This window comes from Triticum aestivum, chromosome 2B, assembly GCF_018294505.1.
Source record: "Triticum aestivum cultivar Chinese Spring chromosome 2B, IWGSC CS RefSeq v2.1, whole genome shotgun sequence".
NCBI lineage: Eukaryota > Viridiplantae > Streptophyta > Magnoliopsida > Poales > Poaceae > Triticum > Triticum aestivum.
Window position 1 is genome coordinate 268404507 of NC_057798.1, and position 13152 is coordinate 268417658.

The following is a 13152-nucleotide window of genomic DNA, read 5'->3' on the forward strand; positions in this document are numbered from 1 at the left end:
GACACTACGCCAACCGCGCTTGCTCTATACAAGCAGCATAACAACTCGAGGCAGTGGAACAACTACTGGCAGTGGAACAAGGAACGACGATGATGGACTCCAATTCGCAGGGACTCTGGCTGGAACATTTACCCTAGTTCGTGCACATAGGAACCACAGCAAACAAGCAAGCAATCCAGGCACGACCTGCAAACTGGCATGACGCGCCAGGTCAGTACATTGAATGTACTTGCAAACTCACAATAACCAGAAGCATTCAAGGCAAACAACAGCATGGCAATTACAGGTTAAGCAGGAATTTTCATGAGATCATCAGGATAACATGGCATGAACAACATAAACATGATACCGCTAGAACAACATGAACATGGCATGAATATATAAACATGATACCGCTAGAACAACATGAACATGGCATGAACATATAAACATGATGACACTATCATGCAACATAATGACATTATCATGCACCAACTTATTCTGCTCGGGTTACCTCATAACCGAACGGTGATCTTTTCGGTGATCACAACCATGACCAACTCTTGGTCTCAAACGGTGATCTTTCCGGCGATCACAACCACTTATCTCATGACGGGTTATTACATTATTATTATTTGACTCACAGTGTGACCAACTACGAACTGGGCCCTTATCCGCGGGCGCGGCTATCGATAGATTTAATATACACTCTGCAGAGGTTAGTACACTGTACCCACACTACGGAAACCCATGGCCTCGTAGTCCCATTCGGGTGGACCAACGACATTCCAACAAAACCTCCTACTGCCATGACAATTTCCCGGCCACTCCGACCAACTCCCCTTTGGGCTATGTCCTGGGTGGCCCCGTGCCTACCAAAGGCACCAACGGCCACCGTCGTGGCCAAACAATAAACGATCCCAAACGGGACATGTGCATATAACCAAACTCGGGCTCACAAGGCTTATGTCCGCCTACCTGATCATGGTAGCGCGCGCCCATAACCTTCCCTCGTTGGAGGCACCGGCAACAGGCACGACAATAGACCCAGTTAGGACCTTCCCATAAAGGTAAGCATGGTTGCACTGGTCAGCTCGATATGGTGGCACCATCACTCAGCCAACAGTTGTTCAAGTTCAATTTAATCTAGTTGAACTTGAATGCAAATATGCTGAGCCATGATAAAATAACGTGATGTAACTACAATGCATGAGCATGATATCAACATATGAGGGTACAACATAACTATCCACCATATCAACAATGAATCATATATAACTGAGCATGGTATACTGATGAACATGAACATCACAAGTACATACTTCTCAAAAACATAGCAGTAGTACTAATATTAACAATAAATATCATGCAAGAACATATCAATAGTGCCATCATGCAAGTATTTCACCAACTGGATGCAATGGAACATGCATAACAACAGTACTCGGGACATACGACAGTCACGCACCGAAGACCATCACCAACATCAACATGTACTACTAGCAAGCATAAGCATATGAAAGGAATACTAACAACTATAACATGATAACATAGTGCAAGACAACATAGCACGAGAGTGAACAAGAAACTATAAGCAGCACCGGAACAACGATAACCATGTTGTAAACAAGCAAACATTTAATAAAGATTCAAGTTGAAAACCATGGCTACTGCATGACTATCATGCAAGTTGTTGTTGTGGCTTGCCTGAGGGTGACGGAGACTCCGGGAAGTAGTGTGGTGAAGCCGCGGAACAAAACACCGGACGGTTCTCTCTCGGAGGGGGCTGATTAGAGGCAAGGGCAATATGGTCATTTTCATAGTGTGAACACTTTATGAAAATGGTACCCACAGAAAGAGCTTGACAAGACGAAGAAGTGAGCGTTGGTTTCACCTCGATCGGAGTTACGGTTGCGGAGTTATGAGGTGTGGAAGAAGAAGGACCAATCCATGAATATTTTTTATCACCAACCGGTCCCTGAGTGGATAAGGCAGAGGCGTAAAATCAGAAATACGCTTTCATGTAACAGAAATGAATTTCAAGAATACGTTTCCACTTACGCTGACCTGGCAAGGGGTGGGGGCGATCGGGTCGTCTCCTTCCTCTCGCTCCTGTGCTCCCATGAGCAGAGGAGAGGAAGCAGGAGAGGGGGCGGCGTTGTGGCGGCTGGCCTAGGCCAGCTCCAGCCAGGGCGCGGGCACCAGAAAGCGCGGCCGTCCAGGGGGTCAGCCTGCCACGGGGAGGAGAGAAGGATGTGGGGCGGAGGAGGACCGAGGGAAGGCAGAGGACGGCGGGCAGCGGTGGTCTTTGGCGATACGAGAAGCTCCGATGGGGCTGAGTGGGCGGGATGGCCCGTGGAGAGGTGGGAGAGGCCATGGACATGGCTAGAGGAGGAGAGGAGGCTTGATTTGGTCAGAATCACGCCGAGGCCGAGGTGGCCATGGAGGACTGAGGCGAACTCCGGTGAGATGTGGCGATCCTGGTGACCAAATTAGGCGAGGGAGGGGCTTGTGAGTTGCGGGAGGATCTCGGGGCACGCTTATATAGCCGAGGGGAAGGCTCTCGAGCATCACAAGCGAGCTCCTACATGGCTCTAATGGTGGACAGTGGCGGGGCACAACACGGGCATGGAGCTAGCGGCTCATTTATGGCGAACCACGACGAGCCATCGATGCAGTGAGGTGCAGTCGATCACGGGGAAGCTCCAGGACACGGTTGGGACGTCAAGACGAGGAGGGAGGAGACGAGCACAGGGGCAAGAACCAGCCAGAGCACACAATGTGCGTGACGCCAGCGTGATCACCACGGGAACTGGTGAAATGGCGTGTTCTGGCCGGGCCGACCATGTCCAGTAGATAGACTGTCGTGCCCTTAGTCAAAATGAGGAAATAAATTGGTTCAGGGGCAAAGAAGATATTTGCACTTAGCTCCAAAGCAAATCAACAGGAAGGTGTTTGTAACTTTCTGTGGTTACTCTAGCTTGATAACATGGTAAATATTTTGTCTGGCAATGATCACACTCTAAGGTGACTAAGATGGCAGAGTTTAAGCTCAAGAAGAGGAGTTTAGCTAGGGGTTGCTGTAGAAACCACCAGACTGGACAGAAATACAAAACATGAAGTACCACTCACATATATTTTGGTATTGAGCTGAATTTGGGCATGTCATAATTCTTTGAAGATATTAAGATGTCCAAGGAGTTTCATGCCATTTGGATGAACCTAAATAGCACTTGCTTTAGAAAGATTTATTCTGACCGGAAACTTGGAAAAATTCCACAGGGCAAATGGCCAAAGGGATTGAGCCACATCTTGGTGGACTGAGGTTATATTAATACTAGAAGGCCTAGAAAAATGTTCAGCCATAATGGACCAAGATAAAATATACTTGCTTCACAAACTGAAATTTTGGGCAGAATCTAAGAATTGAAGCTGAGCTCACATGGAGGCATGACATGAACTCAACTCTGGTGGAGGGCTATGATATTATGATATGAAGGATCATGCAAAATGGCAACTCATTTGGATATGCCTAGCTTGCAGCTCCTTCACAAAGCTTCTTTCTGTTGAGAAACTTTGGAAAATCATAATTAAATAATTACTAGGCAAATGAGGTTGCATTTTGGCATGTGGCAATTATATGGACATGAAAAGATGTCCAAGGAGTTTGAGGTCATTTGGGAAAAGGAAAATAGCACTTGCTTCACAATGTGCCATTTAGGGCAGAATAGGAAATGAATTATTTGAGGATTATTTTTTATCATGGCAATGAAAAGTTTTGCCATATTTGATCAAGATATGATCCAAACAATTTATGAGATTATTTGGGAATTTTAGGAGTGACAAAAATATAGGTTGCTTCACAACCTAGGGTTTTAAAGGGTTATTCCTTTGTTAGAAAGGACTATTCCCAATAAAAACAATACTGGGTTAGGTCAAGGATGAAAATGACAGGGTTTCAGGATTATGATGAGGATGACAAGCCACTATAAACCTAGCAAGACATGATCTTCCCAAGTTTCAGAACCACATAGCCACGGAAAAGCAAATCAATTCAGGAAATCCTAGAAAATCAAAGGAAAAAGAAAAGGGCAGAAATCCAGGCTGTTACAAACCTTCCCCCCTTAAAGAAATCTCGTCCTCGAGATTTGGGTTGCTCAGGGTTAAATAATTTTTTTTGGCTTGAAGAAACCATTTCCAACTCGGGTTTCTTTTATTTATTCTCATATAATATTTGCACTGAATTGGATCTGACTGACTGTCTTGATCTGGGGTGGTTTGCTTCACCGTATCTGACATATGGACAGGACTTGCATCATACATTCTTGTTCATCTTGACTCAACTTTTTCTTTCATATTCGTTGGCTGAGCTAGGGTCTGAAAGATCTTCTGACATACGTGTCCTTCTCGATTTTGATCCTTGCTGGAGATGTTATTCTTGTATCGAGTACCGAGAATATTCCACGAGGTTGGGGAACACATCTTCCCGTGGAACGGAGAATTTATTCTATCCAGGCATCGGGTTCCTTGAATATATGCATGCCTTTCTGGGTTCAAAACAGTGAGGTGGATCATACCTGTTTTGTTAATTGATTTCGACATCTTGCAGGAGTTTCTGACTTAGCTTGACTGGTTGCACAGTCTTGATTATCCAAGTTGTACCAAAAGTTTGACTGTCGCTTACCATGACTGATAAAAAATGCACCATCTCCAGATGATAACATTTGCAGACTTGATGAGCGGTGATATTGGCAAAGAATCCCTTTCACAGGCTATTCTTTAATTGCCTCCCATATGCAAGAGATAACAATCCTCAAAGTATGTGTTCTCACAATGATTCTTCATTTTTGCCGGTATCTCCCTGGGAATAATAGTCTGTGTGATGCTCCATCGTGGGTGTTGAGGTCAATATTTTGAGTTGTCCTGGGTTCGGACTTGATAGACTCGGGCATTTAATGCTGATAGTTCTGAGCATATTGTGGACCAAGTTGGTTGCCTTTCCATGAGGTCCTTACTAGAATGAAGTAGACCTTTAGGCGTAGCTTCACGGGGTTCGACATGGAATAAGTCTGTCTTGGGCATACATACCACATTGCTCACAGAATAACCGGCATATTTGTATTGTTGGTCTTGTTCTTTCATTACTACTTTCTTTATCTGGATCCTTAACTGAAAGAGTGGGGCCTTATACATATCCTTGATTATTTTCACGACCCTGAATACTATCATGTACAATATTTTGCAATCATACCTTGGTCTTGTTTCATATCTTGAACCTTGGTATATTTATCCAGCTCACGTGTGGTTATACAGATCTCAACACTGTTGTTGATTGTGCCGGACAGGGTCCGGAGTAATAACATCACCTTGCGGAGCTATTCTCGATAATCACTGCCAAGACTATTGCCTCAACATTGTCTTTCCGTGAATTCTTCCTTATGTCAGAGACTTGCATGGACTTGGCAGGATACTCATTGAATGAACAAATATCTGACCCTCGAGGCATACCTTTGTTCTGACTGATTTTTGTTTCAGACCAAACTGTTGCAGATCTGCCACTTGGAAACCACTGTCATATGCTGCCAATTCATCGTTTAATGTCTTGTACTAGTGTCGTACTGAAGAATATTGGGCAGCTTGCGTTTGACAACCACCGGGGTATCGTGCTGAGGAAAATCGGATGGCTTGTGCTCGAAGCCTTCGTTGGATATCTTGTTGAGGAAGACCGGGTACCGTACCTCATAAGCTTCCCCCCTTAAAGACTTGCAAGGGAAGACTTGGTACCTTATGCCAGAAGCTTTTGCGGTATTTTATTTGAGAAGACTGACTATCTTTCATGGGAATCCATTCATACTCTACTGAGGCAGACTGGGAACCTTGTCTTTGTACACTTCGCCAATAAATTGTGGAGAAGGACGGGACTGATTTTCTTGGTGAATGGAATGACATATATTTTTTTTTGTTAGTCCGGGAGCTGATTATTTATATGACAAGGATTTTCTAGCTGTGATTTTTCAATTCATTTCATATTTGGACTGACTTCTGGTTGTCGCAATGTTGTAAATTTGACTTATGGCAGATTCACTCATTGTGCATAGACTTGAAATGCACTGTTGATCCAATTTTGTTCTCTCATTGATTTAATCATTGATGTGATAAAAGTATATTTCTGACGAGTACTTGTTGTTGCATGTCTGAGCAGAATATGCTTGTATTCAAACCGGATGTGTGCAATATAATGCTGTCAGCTGAAAACCTCATTGCTTTTAACTGAGTTCCTTGATATATATCTGTACTGCCCACGGCTTCTTCTGATCCGGTGTCGGTCGAGGAGTAATTTCCATAAGGAGGTAACACCGAGGATTCAAAACAAATAAGCCCGAGAAAACGATTTATTGCAACAAAGCACACAACAACCAAGCTACAAATCTACTCCACACAGGCACACACAACCATGATACTACAGCAGATGCACAAGCACTACACGAAGAATTACATTCTATGCTTGAGAAAAAGCTCGTGAACTGACGAGGAAGCTAAGGCAGTCGCGAGTGGAACTGCTGACTCCGAAACTCCGGATGGACGAGGCGGAGGGGTTGGAGAAACTGGCGGAGACTGAGGTAAAGCAACACCAAGTAATCTCCTAGCTTGAATGGCGTCTTGGACTAACTCGGAAATAAGAGGACACTTGGCTGTGATGTAACGGGACATGGCGAGGATAGCCGGGTCCTCTTGACGGTCGACAAACTGAAACTCGATCCGCCTAGGATTCTCGATGATGGTGGGATAATATTGATAAGCACGGTTCTCTTGAACCATGCTCTCTTGACGAATACCGGTGATTGCTGCCATGGCGGCAAGCTGGACGGCACGCTCGGGAGTAGCGCCGTAACCACCGTGGAAACTGTAGGTGCGCTTACCAACAGGAATTGGGGCTGACAGATGGACATGAGCAACATACTCCAGGATTCTTCCTCCGACAGGAGACTGGAATACTTGATAATGAGGTGGATCTCCGAGAGGATAAATGTTATGCCACATACCACCAAGGAGGGCGGCAAAGCTAAGAGGTGCAGGAGTGGGACTGAACTCAATGGGAATAGCACCGGGAGCTCTGGGGAGGGCACTGAACTCATGGAAGTTGATCGCCATTTACGCATGAAACAGGAGTTAATGGTAACCGAAATAAGACTATATGCAGCAAACAAATGTAACACCCATATGCAGCAAGCAAGGGCAACAACCATACTCTATACTACCATTTTCTAACGTTCCAGCGGACGAGGATGCTCTACAGCCAGACCTGCTCTAATACCAAGCATGTGGCACCCCGGCTCAGAGAAAACAGAACGCCCATATTCCAGCCCAGAGATCAAGGTGAAGTCTTCTGGAATACGACATTGCTTTGCATAGAACAAACCAGCTTGCTATTATTACACGAATATGAATACAAGGTCTCCGACATTACAATAAATAACATCAGCACGGCGACACTACGCCAACCATGCTTGCTCTATACAAGCAGCATAACAACTCGAGGCAGCGGAGCAACTACTGGTAGCGGAACAACGAACGACGATGATGGACTCCAATCCGCAGGGACTCTGGCTGGAAGGTTTATCCTAGCTCGCGCACACAGGAACCACATCAAACAAGCAAGCAATCCAGGCACGACCTGCAAACTGGCATGAAACGCCAGGTCAGTACATTGAATGTACTTGCAAGCTCACAATAACCAGAAGCATTCAAGACAAACAATAGCATGGCAATTACAGGTTAAGTAGGAATTTTCATGAGATCATCAGGATAACATGGCATGAACAACATAAACATGATACCGCTAGAACAACATGAACATGGCATGAACATATAAACATGATACCGCTAGAACAACATGAACATGGCATGAACATATAAACATGATGACACTATCATGCAACATAATGACATTATCATGCACCAACTTATTCTGCTCGGCTTACCTCGTAACCGAACGGTGATCTTTATGGTGATCACAACCGTGACCAACACTTGTTCTCAAACGGTGATCTTTCTGGCGATCACAACCAACTTATCTCTTCATCGAACCGGGGTTGTTATTAATCACATTATTATTATTATTACTGTTGACTCACACTATGACCAACTACGAACTGGGCCCTTATCCGCGGGCGCGGCTATCGATAGATTTAATATACACTCTGCAGAGTTTAGTACACTGTACCCACACTATGGAACCCATGGCCTTGCACTCCCATTCGGGTGGACCAACGACATTCTAACAAAAATGTCCTACTGCCATTACACTCTCCCATCCACTCCGACCAACTCCCCTTTGGGCTAAGTCCTGGGTGGCCTCGTGCCTACAAAAGGCAACAACGGCCACCGTCGTGGCCAAACAATAAACGTTCCCAAACGGGGACATGTGCACATAACCAAACTCGGGCTCACAAGGCTTATGTCCGCCTACCTGATCAGGGTAGCATGCGCCCATAACCTTCCCTCGTTGGAGGCACCGACGAGAGGCACGGCAATAGACCTAGTTATGACCTTCCCATAAAGGTAAGCGTGGTTGCACTGGTCAGCTCGATATGGTGGCACCATGACTCAGCCAACAGTTGTTCAAGTTCAATTTAATCTGGTTAAACTTGATTGCAAATATGCTGAGCCATGATAAAATAACGTGATGTAACTACAATGCATGAGCATGATATCAACATATGAGGGTACAACATAACTATGCACCATATCAACAATGAATCATATCCAACTGAGCATGGTATACTGATGAACATGAACATCACAAGTACATACTTCTCAGAAACATAGCGGTAGTACTAATATTAACAATAAATATCATCCAAGAACATATCAACAAGCCATCATGCAAGTATATTACCAACTGGATGCAATGGAACATGCATAATAACAGTACTCGGGACAGACGGCACTCATGCATCGAAGACCATCACCAACATCAACATGTACTACTAGCAAGCATAAGCATATGAAAGGAATACTAACAACTATAACCTGATAACATAGTGCAAGACGACATAGCACGAGAGTGAACAAGAAACTATAAGCAGCACCGAAACAACGATAACCATGTTGTAAACAAGCAAACATTTAATAAAGACTCAAGTTGAAAACCATGGCTACTGCATGACTATCATGCAAGTGGTTGTTGTGCATTGCCTGAGGGTGACAGAGACTCCGGGAAGTAGTGCGGTGAAGCCGCGGAACGAAACGCCGGACGGTTCTCTCTCGGAGGGGGCTGATTAGATGCAAGGGCAATATGGTCATTTTCACAGTGTGAACACTTTATGAAAATTGTACCCACGGAAAGAGCTCGATGAGACGAAGAAGTGAGCGTTGGTTTCACCTCGATCAGAGTTACGGTTGCGGAGTTATGAGGTGTGGATGAAGAAGGACCAATCTATGAATATTTTTATCACCAACGGGTCCCTGAGTGGATAAGGCAGAGGCGTAAAATCAGAAATACGCTTTCATGTAACGGAAACGAATTTCAAGAATACGTTTCCACTTACGCTGAGCTGGCAAGGGCTGGGTGCGATCGGGTCGTCTCCTTCCTCTCGCTCATGTGCTCCCGTGAGCAGAGGAGAGGAAGCAAGGGAGGGGGCGGCGCTGGGGCGACCGGCCCAGGCCAGCTCCGGCCAGGGAGCGGGCACCAGCGGGCGCGGCCTAGTGTGGCGCAGCCTTCCAGGGGGTCAGCCGGCCCCGGGGAGGAGAGGAGGACGCGGGGCGGAGGAGGACCGAGGGGAGGCAGAGGACGGCGAGCGGCGGTGGTCTTTGGCGATACGGGCAGCTCCGACGGGGCTGAGTGGGAGGAGCGGCCTGTGGAGAGGTGGTGTAGGCCATGGACATGGCTAGAGGAGGAGAGGAGGCTTGGTTTGGTCGGAATCACGCCGAGGCCGAGGCGGCCATGGAGGATAGAGGCGAACTCCGGTGAGATGTGGCGATCCTGGTGACCAAATGAGGCGCGGGAGGGGCTTGTAAGCTGTGGCAGGACTCGGGGCACGCTTATATATCCGAGGGGAGGGCTCTAGAGCAACGCTAGCGAGCTGGTGCAGTGCTCTAATGGTGGACAGAGGCTGGGCATGGCACGGGCACTACTCTAGCGGTGCATTTAAGGCGAACCATGACGAGGCAGCAACGAAGTGAGGTGCAGTTGATCACGGGGAAGCTCCAGAACACGGTTGGACATCGAGACGAGCAGGGAGGAGACGAGCACAGGGGCAAGAACCAGCCAGAGCATGCAATGTGCATGACGCCAGCGTGCTCACCACGGGCAATGGTGCAAATGGCGCGTTCTGGCCGGGCCGACCATGTCCAGTAGATATACTGTGGTGCCCTTAGTCAAAATGAGGAAATAAATAGGCTCAGGGGCAAAGAAGAGATTTGCACTTAGCTCCAGAGCTAATCAACAGGGAGGTGTTTGTAACTTTCTGTGGTTACTCCACATTTGTAACGAGGTAAATATTTTGTCTGGCAATGGTCACACCCTAAGGTGACTAAGAAGGCAGAGTTTAAACTCAATAAGAGGAGTTTAGCTAGGGGTTGCTGTAGAAACCACCAGACTAGACAGAAATACAAAACATGAAGTAGCACTCACATATCAATTGTTATTGAGCTGAATTTGGGCATGGCCCAATTATTTGAAGATATTAAGATTCCCAAGGAGTTTCATGCCATTTGGATGAACCAAAATAGCACTTGCTTCATAAAGATTTATTTTGACCGAAAACTTGGAAACATTCTACAGGTCAAATGGCCAAATGGATTGAGCCACATATTGCTGGAGGGAGGTCATATGAATACTAGAAGGCCTAGAAAAATTTGCAGCCATAATGGAGCAAGATAAAATATACTTTCTTCACAAACTAAAATTTTGCGCAGAATCTAAGAATTGAAGCTGAGCTCACATGGAGGCATGAAATGAGCTTAACTTTGGTGGAGGGCTATTATATGATGATATGAAGTATCATGCAAAATAACAAGTCTTTTGGATATTCCTAGCATGCATCTCCTTCACAAATCTTCTTTCTGGAAAGAAACTTTGGAAAATCATAATTAAATAATTACTAGCCAAATGAGGTTGAATTTTGGCATGTGGCAATTATATGGACATGAAAAGATTTCCAAGGAGTTTGAGGTCATTTGGGAAAAGGAAAATAGCACTTGCTTCACAATGTGCCATTTAGGGCAGAATAGGAAATGAATTATTTGAGGATTATTTTTTATCACGGAAATGAAAAGTTTTGCCATATTTGATGAAGATATTACCCAAAAAAATTATGAGAATTATTTGGGAATTTTAGGAGTGACACAAATATAGGTTGCTTCACAACCTAGGGTTTTAAAGTGTTATTCCTTTATCAGAAAAGGAGTATTCCCAATAAAAAGAATATTGGGTTAGGTCAAGGATGAAAATGACAGGGTTTCAGGATGATGATGAGGATAACAAGCCACTATAAACCTAGGAAGACATGATCTTCCCAAGTTTCAGAACCACGTAGCCACGGAAAAGCAAATCAATTCAGGAAATCCAAGAAAATCAAAGGAAAAAGAAAAGGGCAGAAATCCAGGCTGTTACAGCATGGATATCATGTAGTTCTATGCTGCCCGTAGAAGAAAATACAAGGCGAAAAGAGGCTGTGATTACGTTTCGGCAACAAGGGGAACATGTTTCCCTATCGGAACCACAAGGCTTCTTGTTGAGAGAAAGCTCCGGTTTGTAGAGGTTTGTAATAAAGCTTGGCCCAAATTGGCAATGTTTTTACCACGACATATATGTGCCATGACGTGACACCATGCCACCTTTGATGACTTTCTAGTGAGTTTTGGATTTTATGGGGATTTAAAACCCGAGATTCCAAATGTTTGAGGACGAGCCAGGATGCTGATACGGTTTCCCTATCAGAAACACAAGGCTTCTTGTTGAGAGAAGCTCCAATTTGTAAGAGGTTCGTAATGCGGGTGAAATGATGATATATAGCATGCCAACTTTCAACCATTTTAGAGTTCATTTGAAGTGCTTTTCAATTTCAGGGTCATTTAGCTCAAAAAAATCAGTAAATGCATGAAAAATACCAAATGAAGTGAGGAAGGGTTGAAAATTGATGATGTGGCTTTGAATGGTGCATTTTGAACACACAAAAAGTCTAGAGTTCAAATAATTTCAAAAAAGTGAAATCCCTTTGTAAGAGATGAGTTTTCGTTCGAAACCCTGATACTTCGAAAGAGATTGTCCATTCTGCACACGAAGTGCATCCAGTTTTTGCCGTAATCCTCTCAATTTTTATAACATGCTATGTGGGTGAATGATGATACCATGCCAACTTTCAACCTTTTCAGAGTTCATTTGAGGTTTGTAATAAAGCTTGGCCCAAATTGGACAATGTTTTTACCATGACATATATGTGTCATGACATGACACCATGCCAACTTTCATGACGTGACACCATGCCAACTTTCATGTATAATGTTTCTAGCCATTTTGGTGAACTGGAGCATGTATTTCAAGTTCAAATTTGAATTATGGACATTAAATGCCTAGGAAACTCAATTAGTGTATAAAAAGGCCAAATGAAAGTTGTGTCCTACCAAACCGTGCCCGATGCCGCCCGCGATCTGAGTCGTGTGTTCTGATTGGCCAGAACCCAAACCCCACGGATCATACGTCTACACCGTTGGATGCTCCCAGATCAAACGACAACCCTCAGCCCTTGCGACAGCACATGCAGTACATGGGTAAGCACTATGCACATGCGTCGTCTAGCTCACGCTTCCTTCTCTTGTACATTTTCTAAATAGGCTACCGTTTCCTGCCACTCCTCTCATCAGTTTCCCGCCTCTTCTCCCATCGGTTTGCTGCTACCAATGTCGGTGCTCGTTGAAGGCTAGGCGGCGACACACCAGCCATCGCACACAGTTTCTAAAAGAACAAATGTGCATGATAGGAGGGAGTAGGTCCCATAGGGTGACCAGCGTGAGCAAAATGGTGCAGGTACTGGCTTAACCGTGTGCGATGCAAGTGCGCTGTAAAATCAGCACGACTGCGCAAGCGCGAGCAAATGGTGGAGGTACTGGTTTAACCATGTGTGATGCAAGTGCGCTGTGAAATCACCACGACTGCGCAAGCGCGAGCAA